This window comes from Bos javanicus, chromosome 6, assembly GCF_032452875.1.
Source record: "Bos javanicus breed banteng chromosome 6, ARS-OSU_banteng_1.0, whole genome shotgun sequence".
NCBI classification, from domain to species: Eukaryota; Metazoa; Chordata; class Mammalia; order Artiodactyla; family Bovidae; genus Bos; species Bos javanicus.
In genome coordinates this window covers 69,193,100-69,208,497 of record NC_083873.1, presented here as the reverse complement: position 1 = coordinate 69,208,497, position 15,398 = coordinate 69,193,100, and the positions used below count along the sequence as shown (strand labels likewise).

General features: G+C 40.7%; 1 protein-coding gene across 3 annotated transcripts in view; it reads left to right on the top strand.

Annotated features, from left to right (window-relative positions):
- SCFD2 (sec1 family domain containing 2) overlaps nt 1–15,398 on the top strand; it is a 395,614-nt gene that overhangs the window by 15,565 nt on the left and 364,651 nt on the right. The window lies entirely within an intron of this gene.

Sequence of the window (15,398 nt, the reverse complement as noted above, 5' to 3'; positions counted from 1 at the left end):
GAATTGCAGCATGCCAGGCCTCCCTGTCCATCACCAACTCCCGGAGATCACTCAGACTCATGTCCATCGAGTCAGTGATGCCATCCAGCCATCTCATCCTCTGTTGTCCCCTTCTCCTCCTGCCCCCAATCCCTCCCAGCATCAGAGTCTTTTCCAATGAGTCAGCTCTTCGCATGAGGTGGCCAAAGTACTGGAGTTTCAGCTTTAGCATCATTCCTTCCAAAGAAATCCCAGGGCTGATCTCCTTCAGAATGGATTGGTTAGTCTGGTTGAAAAATTTATAGTGGATAACATTTAGAAAAAATAATTTTTCTAAACTTTGAAATAATCATGTTTGTTAAACAATGTAAGCCAAGAAGTAAAGAATTTTGAAAAGGTGTTATTTACATGTAATAAAAGTTTGTTCCCAGGGTCAGCTAAGTGAGTCAATTTATACATCTCCATTCCTCAGACAGTTTCACATGGAGTTGAGGCTAGGCTTACTCAACTTCTCTTTCCTAGCTGACTCTTCCACATGATGAAAATACTGCCCACAAAGCTCTGAAACAGTGCCATATTATTATGTAAATAATATACTCTTGGGCATCAGTGGGAAAAGTTTTTATTTCTGTGTATACTTTTGCACATGGTTAGAGAAATCAGAGAAAGAAGGTGGGGTACTTTGTATTATGCAGAGTTCCCCCCAAAAAAAATCACTTCAGAAACATGACAATGAAAAGAAACAGGAATTACCTTTCCTACTTCTTCCTTCATCAGCAGTTTTTATGAGAAAAAATATATATTTCAAGAGAAAAAAGTGTTTGAGTAGCTATTTCCCTCACCTCCCAAGTTTTAAAGTTTTAAACAAAGCAGGACCTTTCAGCTGTATAGTTTCCAATGTTAATAGTAATAGATGTGTTTGGAATTTCCTGTCATAGTTGGGATTAATCTTCAGCTCCTGAGATTTTCAGCTTTTTTGTAGACAGTTAATAACATTTATTGGATGCCTAGTGTGTCTGGGCAAGTGTATGAAGAAAACAGAACGTTCGGTCCCTGTCTTTTTGTGTGCTCTTACACACAATAAAAACAACGGCTTGTGCTTGGCAGCATATATGCTAAAATGTTGGCCTGATGGCTTGAAGCTATACAAACTCAGAAGTAATTATTATTGGAAATATTTTTAGCTTCTCAGAGGGCAATTTAAAACTTTATTATTAAGGGCTTACTTTGAGCATTACTCTGGACTAAGTAATATGGAGGACATAAAGTAATATGAAATGTCATTCTTGCCTTCAAGGAACACTTTCTTGTTGGGTAGCCATGATTTACACACAGATACAATTAAAAAATAATAGAATGATACAAAATTAAGACTCATGTGTCTGCTGTAGATTATGACTCCTATAAGTGAAGTATCAAGTTAATGTGGCCTTTGTAGATCAATGTGGGCATTGTGGAAGTGGTGATGCTTACTTTAGTTATGTCTTGAAGAATTCAGAAAAGGAGAGAGGGCCAGCATGAAGATGGGTATGGAAATAAGGACAGTCAGGGCCTAATGTGATGGGTTGTGAGAAATAAAGACAGTCACAGGACCATCACTGGACCGTCACTGCATCAGCTTAATTAGCATTTTTCAGGACTTACTATTATACATGCCAGGCATTGGGGAAGTCATTTAAGTTTCACAATGACCCAATGAGGTAGATGTTTTTATTCTGTATAAGGAAACTAAGACAAAGAGACGTTAAGTAACTAGTAGGACATAGGATTAGAATTTGAGCCCAGAATATTTGACTTCGAGGCACTGTGTTAATTTATGTACTATGTATGTAGGGGCCAGAGAAAATCTAGCCTCATGAATAGCTATAAATAAACAATGAGAGAGAAAAACACAAAGCTATTTCATGATTTAATTTGGGGAAGCCTATGTGTTCAACATAATGGTTACATGAACAACAGGAATCAGTTTTGACTAATTTCAGCAAAAAGGGAATTTATTAAAGGGGATTGGAAAGCTAACAGAATCAGAGGAAGAATGGTTAATCAGATTTTGGAATGGATTAGTACAGTTCCTGAAGCAGAAACTCCAATACTTTGGCCACCTGATGCGAAGAACTGACTCATTGAAACAGACCTGGAAAAGATTGAAGGCAGGAGGAGAAGGAAACGACAGAGGATGAGATGGTTGGATGGCATCACCGACTTGATGGACATGAGTTTGAACAAGCTCCAGGAGTTGGTGATGGACAGGAAGGCCTGGTGTGCTGCAGTCCATGGGGGTCACAAAGAGTTGGACATGACAGGGACTGAACTGAACTGAACTCAAGAGCCAAGAGCTCTTGAGCCAAGAGCTGGGACCAAGAGCTCAGGAAAAGCTCTTCCAGTCATTGACACAAGAGAGACTGAATTTCATCTGTTTTCTGTCTTGAGTCATTCTACCTAAGATTCAGATTCCAGGGGAAAAAGTAAGATTGGCCTAACTCGGGGCCAGTAGGGGTTGGGAGCAGTTTATGCTGACTGAGATTTGTGCCAGGATCATATGGCATGGCAGAGGGATAGTTCTTCAAAGGAAAACTGGAATGTTTATCAAAAGGAGGGAGAGAGATCCTGAGCATATGTCTTTTCCACTCCTGGTCTGTGTTTTTAATGGGTGCCTTTTCCTCTCTTTAGACTATGAGTGAGTATTGCATAGAATATCAGTTTTCAGTGCCACTCAAGTATCAGAGTGCAGTCATAAATATCCAAGGCAGTGGTGAATTCTAGAAAGATCTAAAGAAAACTTTAAGGAGAGCAAGTTTGGTGACATAGTGAGACCAGAAGGCAGGTCGCAGATGATAAAGAGAAAAATAGAACTATTGTAGATTTACAGAAAATTTGAACAGATAAAACAGAGCATTCCCATAAAAAAATAGTGAGAAAATTATAACCAAATAAAAATATAAAACAATAATTAGGAGAAAATATGGTATTTTCTTTATAGTTGCTTTGAAGACTGAAGGAATCGTGCTGATTAATTTCTTTGTAAAGAGATATTGAAATCAATTACAGCCAACCTAGTGTCTACTATACTTCCATCAGAATAATGACAGTCACTACTATCTCCAGTGCCACCCCCAAGAAAGTTCTTAGTGAAATGAGTGTGAGGATTAAAAAGTCAGTACTAAAAGGCAAAACAGATGGCTGTTTGGCGATAAATAATGTGACTGCAGTGGAATAATCTTTTAAAACCAAGTCTCTCACTAGGATATAAACCTTAACAGGCAAACTTGATTGCTAAAATAATTTTTATAAAAGGTTTTTTATAATTACAGCAATTAAAATTATGACCTATGCAGATGAAAATTTGATAACTTAGATGCATTATAACATGGCCTGCCAGTTCCTGTCCACTGGTCACTGGGTTATGTGGAATATATTGTTCAAGAAAGAGGCAGGATCTTTTCTGTTCTCATGTTTACCTTTGGTTGAAGTGGGTTTCTGTCCTCTGCCCCAGCTCCAGTCTCCTAACCTACTACTCTTTCAGTTCCTGAAGAACGCTTTCCCTCATGCCCTACCTGCGTTGACTGTGTCTGTTCTTGGTGCCCCTGCCTTGGTTCAGCCCCACACCCCCAGTGCGGCTGGTTGCACTCTGTCCAGTGCCCACTTTTCCTCCCATAGCACCACGTGTGCCTGCCTCATCTTTCATTCTCTCCTCCTTCCTCGCTTCTTACAGCTACGCTTGCTTCCTTTCTCTTCCTCCAGTAGGGCACTCACTTTCCTGCCACGGGACTTTCCTCTTGATTTTCCTAGATCATTCTGCCTGTAGATATAAACCTGCCCTGATTTCCTGTCTTCCTTCCTTCTCAGACCTTCATATTTCCTTTCTCTCTCTAGCTAGTTTTCCTCCTCAGCCCAGATAACTTTCTAATGAACTTGCTGATGTTGTGTATTTTTCTGTCCCTTTCCTAGAGACCTACAGAGTGAACTACTAGAGAGTCCTATGAAAGGAGGGATATTTGTCTGTTTTCTTTGCAGCTATACCCCCTACCTGTAAAAGGCAATGGCACCCCACTCCAGTACTCTTGCCTGGAAAATCCCATGGATGGAGGAGCCTGGAAGGCTGCAGTCCATGGGGTTGCTGAGGGTCGGGCACGACTGAGTGACTTCACTTTCACTTTTCACTTTCATGCATTGGAGAAGGAAATGGCAACCCACTCCAGTGTTCTTGCCTGGAGAATTCCCAGGGACAGTGGAGCCCGGTGGGCTGCTGTCTATGGGGTCGCACAGAGTCGGACACGACTGAAGCAACTTAGCAGTAGCAGCAGCAGCAGACCCCCTACCTAGAACAATACCTGGCACTCAAGAGATTGCTTTTGTTTTTTTGTTTTGTTTTGTTTGTTGACTGGTTTTTTGGTTTATTTGTTTTTGGCCATGCTGTGCAGCTTGGGGAATCTTAGTTCCCTGACCAGGGAGTGAACATGAGCCCTCAGGAGTGAAAGCATGGAGTCCTAACTACTGGACTGCCAGGGAATTCTCATCAAGAGAGTTTGTTTAATGGTGATGGTGCTGCTAGGGCAAGATCTGTGAGAGAGTGAAGCTGAAGACTAAGATAGAGAGGTGACGTCAATCCAGAGCATAGGAGAGGTTAGTATGGGGATGTCAAGATTCTAGTCATTTATTTGGCTGCATTGAGTCCTAGTGTGGTGCATGGGTATAGTTGCCCCCTAGCTTGTGGGGTTCTCAGTTCCCTAACCAGGGATCCAACCCACATCTTCTGCATTGCAAGGTGGACTCCTAACCACTGTACTGCTAGGAAAGTCCCTAGACTCTAATTATTGAATATTTAAAACAGTCACATCGTGTTAGCTAAATATAGCAAAATTGGCCCAGAAATTCTGCTTTTAAGACCTTATTTCTTAGATGTATTTTGTACACATGTAGAATGATATATTACATTAATTTGTCATAGCAGCATTTTTAATAATAAGACTGGAAATAATTTTCATATCTTATCAGTTCAGTAGATTGTGGTATATTCATACTATAAAATAATATATAGCTATTGAAATAGGATGAAGATTGAATAATCCATTTATATATTAATAAGCAATGAGCTCAACGACATACTTCAAATGAAATTAGCAAGGTATAGCACACCCATTTGTTAGAAAGGGGGAGATATGTATTCACATTTGCTTGTGATACATTAAATATGCCTGGAAAGTGCACAAGGAACTGATGATATTGGCTGCCTTTGTAGAGGGGTACTAGATGGCCAGAGCTTGCTGAGAAGTTGGTGAAATGAATGAAGGTGGAGGATGGTAGAAGATGTCTTATTACATATATTATATACTTGTGTGTTTTGTATTTTCAATCATGTGAATGAATCTTCCTGTTAAAAACATAGAAATTACTCAACATCACTCATTATTAGAGAAATGCAAATCAAAAGTACAATGAAGTATCACCTCACACCAGCCAGAGTGGCCATCATCAAAAAAATCTGCAAACAGTAAATGCTAGAGAGAATATGGAGAAAAGGGACCCATCTTCCACTATTGATGGGAATGTAAGTTGATACAGTCCCTTATGGATATTCCTTTAAAAACTATGAATAAAACTACCATATGACCCAGCAATCTTACTACTGGGTATAAGTAAGTAAGTGTTAGTCGCTCACTCATGCCCAACTGTTTTTGACCCCATGGACTGCAGCCCACCAGGCTCCTCTGTCCATGAGATTTTCCAGGCAAGGATACTGGAGTAGATTGCCATTTCCTTCTCCAGGGGATGTTCCCAACCCAGGGATTGAACCCGGGTCTTCTGCACTGGAGGAAGATTCTTTACCGTCTGACCTACTACTGAGTATATACACTGAGAAAACCATAATTGAAAAAGACACATGTACCCTGTGTTCATTGTAGCAGTATTTGCAATAGCCAGGAAATGGAAGCAACCTAGACGTCCATTGAGAGACGAATGGATAAAGAAGATGTAGTACATATATACAATGGAATATTACTCAGCCATAAAGAGAAACAAATTTGAGTAGTTCTAGTGAGGTGAGTGAACCTAGAACCTGTTATACAGAGTGAAGTAAGTCAAAAAGAGAAAAATATTGTATATTAATGCATATATATGGAATCTAGGGGCTTCCCTGGTAGCTCAGCTGGTAAAGAATTGGCCTGCAGTGTGGGAGACTTGGGTTTGATCCCTGGATTGGGAAGATAACATGGAGAAGGGCATGGCAACCCACTCCAGTATTCATGGTGAATCCCCATGGACAGAGGAGCCGGGCAGGCTGTAGTCCATGGGGCCACAAAGAGTCAGACAGGACTGAGCGACTAAGCATAACACATGGAATCTAGAAAAATGGTACTGATGAACGTTTTTGCAGGGCAGGAATAGAGATGCAGACATAGAGGCATAGAGTATAGACTTGTGGACCAGTGGGAGAAGGAGAGGGTGGGACGAATTGAGAGAGTAGCGTTGAAACATACACATTACCATATGTAAAATAGATAGCTAAAGGGAAGTTGCTGTTTAACACAGGGAGCCAACCTGGTGCTCTGTGACAACCTAGAGAGTTGGGCTGGGGTGGGATATGGGAGGGAGGTCAGAGAGGGAGGGGACATACATATACTTACGGCTGATTCATGTCCTTGTGTGGCAGAAACCAGCACAACGTTGTAAAGCCATTATCCTCCAATTGAAAATAAATTTAGAAAACAAATTAGATTTAAATAAAAACACTACTCCCTTATTAAGCTAGCTTAAGGTAGGATTCTGTGCTCTTAGGAAGGAAAACTGCTGTCTCTCACTTTGGAACCTCTACAGAGCTTCTTGTCTTCCATTCCCAATGAACCATACTTTTCTTTTAATATTTCTATCAAAATGCCAAAACATTATACCCCAGTAATTTGTGTGTGTCCATTTCCCCTGTGCTGTGCTCAGTTGCTTCAGTCCTGTCCAGCTCTTTGCACTATTGACTGTAGCCCTCCAGGCTCCTCTGTCCATGGGATTCTCCAGGCAAGAATGCTGGAGTGGGTTGCTGTGCCCTCCTCCAGGGGATCTTCCTGACCCAAGAATTGAAACCATATCTCTGGTGTCTTCTGCATTGCAGGCAGGTTCTTTACCCACTGAGGCACCTGGGAAGCCCCGTCCATTTCCCCTACTATACTGTAAATTCCTTAAAGGTAGTAAGTGCACCAGGCACTTCAAAAGTGCTAATAAATTGCATAAAGAAAGAATGAATAAATTTTATTAGATTTGAGGCCAAGTATAAAAATGATGACATAAATCCCTGAAGAGCCTTAACTGTTTGATTTTAGCACTTAGGTCATTGTCTAACATTGATATGTTTTAATTTCTTCTGTAAGTTCCTGTAGAGTAGGCATTTTCTATGTACTTTTCACCAAATGCACCTATTGTCTAGGTCAGTGAGAAGGAAGGATGGTAACAATGAGTGCCTAAATTTTTTCAAACGTTGTACTCAATATTTAAAATGTATTATTTCATTTAACTCTGAAAACAACTGTTTGTTGTTGTTGTTCAGTTGCTCAGTCATGTCTGACTCTTTGTGACCCCATGGACTGCAGCATGCCAGGCTTCCCTGTCTTCATCTCCTGGAGCTTGCTCAAACTCACAGCCATTAAGTCGGTGATGCCATCCAACTATCTCCTCCTCTGTCACCCCCTTCTCCTTCTGCCTTCAGTCTTTGCCAGCATCAGGGTCTTTTCTAATGAGTTGGCTCTTTGCATCAGGTGGCCAAAGTATTGGAGCTTCAGCTTCAGCGTCAGTTCTTCCAATGAATATTCAGGCTTGATTTCCTTTAGGTTTGATTGATTTGATCTCCTTGTAGTCCGAGGGACTCTCAAGAGTCCTCTCCAACACCACAGTTCAAGTTAAGAGAAAGAGACTGAGTAACTTGCCTTAAGCCAAACTTCCCCTAATTGATTGAATCAGGTCATTGAAAATATCTTTTTGATGTTTCTTTAAAAAAATTGAGAAATAATTGGCATACAGCATTATTTTAGTTTTAGGTGTAGACCATAATGATTTGACATTTGATTGTATTAGCAAATCATCACCACAACAAATCTAATAGACATTCATCACCAGATTTTTTTCTTGTGATAAGAATTTTAAAAGTTTACTCTCTTAGGTGACTTTCAAATATGCAGTACAGTATTATTAACTGTGGTAACCAGGCTGCACATTACATCTGCAGGACTTATTGACTATATAACTGTAAGTTTGCACCTTTCGACTCTATTTACCCATTCTGGTACCTTGCCGTCTGCCTTTGGCAACCACCAATCTGTTCTCTTGGAGACGGCAATGGCAACCCACTCCATGGACGGAGGAGCCTGGTAGGCTGCAGTCCATGGGGTCGCTAGGAGTTGGACACAACTGAGAGGCTTCACTTTCACTTTTCACTTTCATGCATTGGAGAAGGAAATGGCAACCCACTCCAGTGTTCTTGCCTGGAGAATCCCAGGGACAGGGGAGCCTGGTGGGCTGCCGTCTATGGGGTCGCAAGAGTCGGACACGACTGAAGCGACTTAGCAGCAATCTGTCTCTGTATCAATGAGCTTTGTTTTAAAAAATTATTATTTTTTAATTCCAAGGCACATTTATTTTCTACTATACCATACCAACCTCTGATACATGCTTAGTTAATGAATGTATAAATAGACCAATGAATTCAGAAATTATGGGTACTCTGGTTTATTATAATTTTAAATAAATTAAGACCAGGGCACTGTGCCCCAAGGTCTTTTTAAAATTACATACTTAGTTAATTTGTTTATTAATTATTTATTTTTGGCTGCGTGGAGTCTTTGTTGCTGCAAGTGGGTTTTCTGTAGATGTGGCGAGCAGTAGCTACTTTCTGCTTGCTATACTTGAGCTTCTCATTGCAGTGGCTTCTTCTTGTTGTGGAGCTCAGGCTTACTTGCCTCATTACATGTGGAATCTTCCCAAACCAGGGGTTTAACCCGTGTCCCCTGCATTGGCAGGAGGATTCTTAACAACTGAACTACCAGGGACATCCACAAAGCGATATCTTAAGTCCAATTTTCTTGTTAGTTTTTATGTTGAAGGTGGGATTTTTTTTCTTAGACTATAGAACAATGGAATAATAGAGTAGATCTTACAGTGAGAGACAAATGCAACAGTGGTTTCACCCTAACCACTGATGAGCTAATTTTTTGTTCAGTTCAGTTCAGTTGCTCAGTCATGTCCAGCTCTTTGTGACCCCATGAATTGCAGCACACCAGGCCTCCCTGTCCAACACCAGCTCCCGGAGTTCACTCAGACTCACATCCATCGAGTCAGTGATGCCATCCAGCCATCTCATCCTCTGTCATCACCTTCTCCTCCTGCCCCCAATCCCTCCCAGCATGAGTCTTTTCCAATGAGTCAACTCTTCGCATGAGGTGGCCAAAGTATGGAGTTTCAGCTTCAGCATCATTCCCTCCAAAGAAATCCCAGGGCTGATCTCCTTCAGAATGGACTGGTTGGATCTCCTTGCAGTCCAAGGGACTCTCAAGAGTCTTCTCCAACACCACAGTTCAAAAGCATCCATTCTTCGGCACTCAGCCTTCTTCACAGTCCAACTCTCACATCCATACATGACCACAGGAAAAACCATAGCCTTGACTAGACGGACCTTTGTTGGCAAAGTAATGTCTCTGCTTTCGAATATGCTATCTAGGTTGGTCATAACTTTCCTTCCAAGGAGTAAGCGTCTTTAATTTCATGGCTGCAGTCACCATCTGCAGTGATTTTGGAGCCCAGAAAAATAAAGTCTGACACTGTTTCCACTGTTTCCCCATCTATTTCCCATGAAGTGATGGGATCAGATGTTATGATCTTTGTTTTCTGAATGTTGAGTTTTAAGCCAATTTTTTCACTCTCCTCTTTCACTTTCATCAAGAGGCCTTTCAGTTCCTCTTCACTTTCTGCCATAAGGGTGGTGTCATCTGCATATCTGAGGTTATTGATATTTCTCCCAGCAATCTTGATTCCAGCTTGTGCTTCTTCCAGCCCAGCGTTTCTCATGATGTACTCTGCATATAAGTTAAATAAACAGGATGACAATATACAGCCTTGACGTACTCCTTTTCCTATTTGGAACCAGTCTGTTGTTCCATGTCCAGTTCTAACTGTTGCTTCCTGACCTGCATGTAGGTTTCTCAAGAGGCAGGTCAGGCGGTCTGGTATTCCCATCTCTTTCAGAATTTTCCACAGTTTATTGTGATCCACATAGTCAAAGGCTTTGGCATAGTCAATAAAGCAGAAATAGATGTTTTTCTGGAACTCTCTTGCTTTTTTGATGATACAGTGGATGTTGGCAATTTGGTCTCTGGTTCCTCTGTCTTTTCTAAAACCAGCTTGAACATCTGGAAGTTCACAGTTCACATATTGCTAAAGCCTGGCTTGGAGAATTTTGAGCATTACTTTACTAGTGTGTGAGATGAGTGCAATTGTGCGGTAGTTTGAGCATTCTTTGGCATTGCCTTTCTTTGGGACTGGAATGAAAACTGACCTTTTCCAGTCCTGTGGCCACTGCTGAGTTTTCCAAATTTGCTGGCATATTGAGTGCAACACTTTCACAGCATCATCTTTCAGGATTTGAAATAGCTGAACTGGAATTCCATCACCTCCACTAGCTTTGTTCGTAGTGATGCTTTCTAAGGCCCACTTGACTTCACATTCCAGGATGTCTGGCTCTAGCTGAGTGATCACACCATCGTGATTATCTGGGTCGTGAAGATCTTTTTGTACAGTTCTTCTGTGTATTCTTGCCACCTCTTCTTAATATCTTCTGCTTTTGTTAGGTCCATACCATTTCTGTCCTTTATTGAGCCCATCTTTGCATGAAATGTTCCCTTGGTATCTCTAATTTTCTTTAAGAGATCTCTAGTCTTTCCCGTTCTGTCGTTTTCCTCTATTTCTTTGCATTGATCACTGAGGAAGGCTTTCTTATCTCTTCTTGCTATTCTTTGGAACTCTGCATTCAGATGCTTATATCTTTCCTTTTCTCCTTTGCTATAATTATAATAATTATATTATATAATTATAATTAATTTTTTGTTAACTTTCACATTATTAAGTAACGTGTTAGTGGTGTATATTAAATCACTAACTCAATGTCAAAAACTGTTAAATTACCTTTTAATAGTGGTAATTTTTTATCTTCTTTCCTTGGTTCCAAATACCAATTAAATATTACTGTTCAAGAGACTAACATTAGGATTTCCCTGGTGATCCAGTAGTTAAGACTCCATGCTTCCACTTTGGGGAACTTGGGTTTGATCCCTGGTGGAGGAACCAAGATCCTGCTTGCTGCATGATGCAGCCAGAAAAAAAAAAAAAAAAAGACTAACATTTTCAGAGGGAAGAAAAATAATTTTTATTAGAGCAGAATCAGAGATAGTACTTTGATTTTACATTTCCTTGCGGATAGAGTTACTGAACTCTATACAGCATTGACTTTGAGTGACCTGGCTGTTGGTACAGGCTGTGGGTATCTTCTTTTCCCCGCTTGGACCTCCCTGCAAAAATGGCATTTTGTTTATGTTTTTACTTCTAAATAAACATTACAAATTGAGCAGGAGAAAGACTTACCTTTTCTCAGCATACAGCTGCTATATTTAACTTTCTTTTTTTTGTTTTGTTTGGAGGAATTCTATAAGCCAGGTTCTTTTCTACAAATGAAGCAGTGAGTGTGTCTACTAAGAAATAGCTAAATAATTTGGTATGCCAGAGACATTTAACTTTTATTTCTTGATAAAGCATTATGTTTAATGGTTATATATTTCTGAATTTTTTTAAATGCACGCTAAGAAAATAAAATTTGAAGGTAGAAATTCTTATTCTATAATCGCTTACATATTACAACTCTGTCATGGTATTTGTTTGTTAAGAAACGTGCAGGCAATCCCCAGAATCTTGCTCATCTGAAAAAATTTCAATGATTTGTGGTCTATGTGTTGTGAGAAGACCGAATTCTGGGTCACTGTGGCTTTGGGATCCATAATTTAAATGAAAACTATGAGTCCTTTAAATAAAGCCAGGAATGCTCTGAAGTTAGCTAAAATGGGAAAGGAGGAATGGAAAGACTTACTACACTTGAATGACAAGTTCTTAATTAGTTTGATGTTCACTGCCAAGCAAAAATCAACAAGTTCAAAAATATCTTGCTGAATAAGCCAACCACAGTCTTTATTGGGTTGACTTCTCAGTCTTGTGTTATATAGACCAAGGTGTATTCAACAGCATGCCAAGAACGTACCAAAGCTCTGGCTACAGCTTCTCTCGTCTAACACCTGCTGGTATTCTTGCTCGAAGGTCTTTTTCCTTTCTTTTTTCACTCTGTCTTCTATTACAGTGTCACACTGGTTGGTGATGGGGTGGCGGGAATCAACAGGGTTGGGGTAAGTGTCCTTCTAGCAAAGCTGGAAGGAGGATTAAGTAAGAACTAAGAACAAGGCAATGGCTTTAGCATTTAGAGAAGGCTTTTAGGGCACAGCAGGCAGATGAGGTCGGAAATCCAGGAAATTTGAGTAAAACTTCATGAGTGGAAATATGAAAACACATCCTCTGAATGTGTTGTAGTTTATTTATCCAAAATATTTGTTGACTACTCTGTGCCAGACACTTGATGAAGACAAGATCTCTGGCCACTTATTCTATTAATAAGTGGGGACACAGACAGCAAACAGATGAACAAGTGACTGTATAATGTCGGCTGGGAATAAGTTCCATGAAGGAAATAAAGCAAGAAAGTCAAGAGTAAATAGGGACTTGGGGTGGTGAGGAGATGTATGGATAGGGGAGAAAAGGCCTTTCTAAGGAGGTATCTTTCAAGCAAAGACCTCAGTGAAGTAAATTGTAAGCCTCATGGGTATCTGAGACTAGAACACTGCAACCCAGTGGAAAGACTAGGTATTTAGAGATTACTTGTGTTGATTTGCTTTCCCCTAATGGCTCATGATGTTGAACATCTTTTCCTGTACTTATTTTCTATTTGCATATCCTCTTAGATAAAATGTCTCCACATCTTTTGCCCACTTTCTAATTGGACTTTTTTTTTTTAATATTGAAGTTCCTTATCACAATTTATTGGTGGTGTTATTTTACCTGTTTAAGTGAAATATAGAAAGCTTACCATGCATTACTTCCCTTTACCTTCCCACACTTATAATCATCTTAATATTTCCTCTGCATACATTTAGGACTGCAGTTCATTTTAGTTCAGTCACTCAGTTGTGTCTGACTCTTTGCAACCCCATGAATCGCAGCACACCAGGCCTCCCTGTCCATCACCAATTCCTGGAGTTCACCCAAACTCATGTGCATCGAGTCGATGATGCCATCCAGCCATCTCATCCTCTGTCATCCCCTTCTCCTCCTGCCCTCAATCCCTCCTAGCCTCAGGTTCTTTTCCAATGAGTCAACTCTTTGCATCAGGTGGCCAAAGTATTGGAGTTTCAGCCTCAGCATCAGTCCTTCCAATGAACACCCAGGACTGATCTCCTTTAGGATGGACTGGTTGGATCTCCTTGCAGTCCCAGGGACTCTCAAGAGTCTTCTCCAACACCACAGTTCAAAAGCCTCAATTCTTCGGTGCTCAGCCTTCTTCACAGTCCAACTCTCACATCCATACATGACCACAGGAAAAACCATAGCCTTGACTAAACGGACCTTTGTTGGCAAAGTAATGTCTCTGCTTTTGAATATGCTATCTAGGTTGGTCATAACTTTCCTTCCAACACAGTGTTAACATTTTTGCTTCTACTACCAAACATAGTTTAGAAAACTTAGGAGAAGAAGGAATGCTTATTGTATTTACACACAGACACACACACACATATATTTAAGCTGGTTTTTAAAAAATTAATTACTTTTAATTTTTGGTTGTGCTGGATCTTTGTTGCTGCACGGGCTTTCCTCTAGCTGTGGTGAGCGGGAGCTACTCTCTAGTGGCCATGTGCAGGCTTCTCATGGTGGTGGCTTCTCTTGTTGCAGAGCACAAGCTCTAGGGTGTGGAGGCTTGGGTAGTTGCCGCACTTGGGCTCGATAACTGCGGCTTTCGGGCTCTAGAGCACAGGCTCAATAGTTGTGTTGCATGGGCTTAGTTGCTCTGTGGCATGTGGGATCTTCCGAGACCAGGGATGGAACCATGAGTCCGGCATTCGCAGGTGGATTCTTTTCCACTGAGTCACCCAGGAAGCCCTTCCTATATTTTTGCTGACTGTTTTCTTTCTTCATTATGTTTTAAGATTTCCTATTTTTACTTTTCCATTTTAGAGATTTTCTCCAGCCATTCTTTTAGGATAGGTTTGCTGGTGACAGAATCTCCTAGTTTTCATTAATCTGAGAATACTGAGAATATTTTGTTTCTTCTCATCTTTCTTTTTTCTTTTGGCTGAGGTGAGTCGATTGTGGCTCGTAGGCTTCTCCTTGGGGCTCTCAGACTTTCTCTAGTTGTGATGCAAGGGCTTCTCCTGTTGCAGAGCATAGGCTCAGTTGCAATGAGTGGCCTTAATTGCCCTGCGGCGTGTAGTATCTTAGTTCCTCAACCAGGGATTGAACCTGAATCCCCCGCATCGTACGTGCAGAGGCTTAGCCACTGGATCACCAGGGAAGTCCTGCAACAGTATCTTATGGCTTTTTGAGTACAGGTCTTTTACCTCCTTAGTTAGATTTTTTTCCTTAGGTGTTTTTTCTGTTTGATGTGACGGTAAATGAGATTGTTTTCTTAATTTCTCTTGCTGATAGTTCACTGTTAGTTTATGGTAATGAGACAGATGTCTCTGTGTTAATTTTGTATCCTGAGACTTACCAAATTCATTGATTAGCTCTAGTAGTTTTCTGGAGGCATCTTTAGGATTTTCTATGTATAGTATCATATCACCTGCAAGCAGCGACAGTTTTACTTCTTCTTTTCCAGTTTGGATTCCTTTTTTTTTTCCTTCTCTGAATGCTGTGTCTAGGACTTCCAAAACTGTGTTGAATATAAGTGGTGAAAATAAATATCCTTGTCTTGTTCCTGATCTTAGAGGAAATGCTTTCAGCTTTTCACTGGTGAATATGTTAGCTGTAGGTTTGCCCTGTTTGGCTTTTATTATGTTGAGATATGATTCCCTCATAGCTCAGTTGGTAAAGAATCTTCCTGCAGTGTAGGAGACCTGGGTTCCATTGCTGGGTCAGGAAGATCCCCTGGAGAAGAAAAGGGCAACCCACTTCAGTGTTCTTGCCTGGAGAATCCCACTGACAGAGGAGCCTGGTGGGTCACAGTCCATGGGGTCACGAAGAGTTGGAAATGGTTCAGTGACTAAACCACCATCACCATGTCATCTCTGTGACCACTTTCTGCAGAGTTTGTATCATAAATTGGTATGGAATTCTGTCCAAAGCTTTTTCTGCAT